The sequence below is a fragment of the Geospiza fortis genome, unplaced genomic scaffold, assembly GCF_000277835.1.
Source record: "Geospiza fortis unplaced genomic scaffold, GeoFor_1.0 scaffold1637, whole genome shotgun sequence".
NCBI classification, from domain to species: Eukaryota; Metazoa; Chordata; class Aves; order Passeriformes; family Thraupidae; genus Geospiza; species Geospiza fortis.
Window position 1 is genome coordinate 1 of NW_005055181.1, and position 211 is coordinate 211.

The window sequence follows — 211 nt, forward strand, 5'->3', positions numbered from 1 at the left end:
CCTTTGGGGCACTTGGAGCACACTTGTGGGGTTGGGGGCACTGTGAGGACACCTGTGGGGCACTTGTGGGGCATTGGGGGTGGTACCTGTGGGTCTGGGGGCACTTGGGGGGCATTTGTGAGGCACTTGGAGGGCACTGCAAAGGCACTTGTGGGGCATTGGGGCGGTACCTGTGGGTCTGGGGGCACTTGTGGGGCAGTGCAGAGGCAGT